This window comes from Crocodylus porosus, unplaced genomic scaffold, assembly GCF_001723895.1.
Source record: "Crocodylus porosus isolate Cpor-Errol unplaced genomic scaffold, CroPor_comp1, whole genome shotgun sequence".
Classification (NCBI taxonomy): Eukaryota; Metazoa; Chordata; order Crocodylia; family Crocodylidae; genus Crocodylus; species Crocodylus porosus.
The window spans coordinates 7944266-7945757 of record NW_017728928.1 but is presented as its reverse complement, the minus strand read 5'-3'; the positions used below and the strand labels follow the sequence as shown (position 1 = coordinate 7945757).

Here is a 1492-nt window from a genome sequence, read left to right as displayed (position 1 = left end):
CCCGTCCCACTGCCGCTTCTTGCAGACGAGGCCACGTCGGGCGCGCTGCCGGGCGAGGAGTGGGGCCGCTTCGTGCACATCTGCGACCACATCAACGCCACGGCCGAGGGGTGAGTGCCGCTGTCGCTGGAACGGAGCGGGTTAGTCCCCCGTGGGTTGGCTAAGGGCGGGCGGGGTAGGCCCCAATACCCGCTTCTTGTCTTTTTGGCTCCGTCCTTTTTCAGTGGAAAGCGTCCCGGCAGCGAAGGGGAGGCGCCGCGTAGCTGGGGCTGTCGCCAAGGTACCCGTTTGGCAGGGTCCTGCGGCCCTACGGCTGAGGGCATCCAAACCCCCAGTCCTCCTGCGGGGTTGATGGCTGCCAATGGGGCCGCCGGGCTTGGACCCGCTTGAGCCCTGAGCCTCTGGGCTTGGACCTGCAGGGGTGGCAGGGTTGGATGCCCACCAGCATTGGTGACGTGCAGGGGGTGCACACGGTTGCCCTGAGATTGGCGGTGCACCCCTTGTAATTGGGCACCACTGTCAGCAGTGCCTGCGGGGCAGTCCCCGCTTGTCACACGCCCCTCTGCCACCGACACCGCCAGCAGGGTCTGGGGGTGGTCACCGGTCCCTCGCCCCACGCCCCCGACACTGCCACGGCTGCCTGCATTAGCAGCACGGTGCCCCCGCAGCCTCCAGGGTCGCACCTCGGTTGTGCCCGCCAAAAGACATTGGAAACATTTGAAGCCCCTGGTGGAGGCTGGTAAGGGCCACTTCTGGTTCTGGACTGGATTCGGCTTGGAACACACAAAAAAAGGCCAAAAACCACTCCCACCCCCACACAAAAAACCTCAGGTAATGCAGAGGCTTGTTTGAACCCAGGATCTGTAAAGATTCAGGACTGAACCATTTAGGCTGCTTCCCATGTGCAGAGCCTAGGGAAGCAAGGCAAAAAAGAGTTAAGTCTGTGAATTCCTTGAATCTCCTTTCCGTCAAAAAAAACCAATCCTGAAGCTGGTAATGTAGAAGATCCTGATGCACAGTGGAGAGCAGGGATTTTCGACCAGGGTGCTGCAGCACCTTGAGGTGCCTTCAGATGCTTTGAAAGGCACCACAGGATGCCCCGCATAGTTAGCACTTGTGCAACACGATTCACAAGATAAACTGAGAGGTTTCATATCCATAGTGTTAAAAATGTTCTGGTCTCTTGTGGTCTGTCTTAGTTCTCTGCAGCAAGAAAATTGCTGCCGTGTTTCTCTGTAGTCAATAAACAAAGGAAACTGAAAAGCTGGTGTTTTCTGAAGAGTGCCTCGTGTCTGAAAAGATTGAGAACTAGTGCTGTAGAGAAAGGGAATACCCTTGTACATGCACTGCAGAGGAAAGTACGGTCCCTGGAAAACTTCCCCCTTTCCCCAAATGTGGAGCTATCATCTCTTAACTGTGTCGTCTCCTAACAAGAAAAAATATGGTGCAGGCATCCCATCCTACCAGCAGTTTGAGATACCATCAGTGTCCA

At 56.4% G+C, this 1492-nt stretch overlaps 1 protein-coding gene across 1 annotated transcript in view; it reads left to right on the top strand.

Annotated features, from left to right (window-relative positions):
* Positions 1–11: 11 nt before the first annotated feature.
* TOM1L1 (target of myb1 like 1 membrane trafficking protein) overlaps positions 12–1492 on the top strand; it is a 34895-nt gene continuing 33414 nt past the window's right edge. The window contains exon 1 of the mRNA XM_019542454.1: positions 12–110. The gene's annotated coding sequence lies outside the window, so the exon portion shown is untranslated. The remainder of the gene's footprint in view (positions 111–1492) is intronic.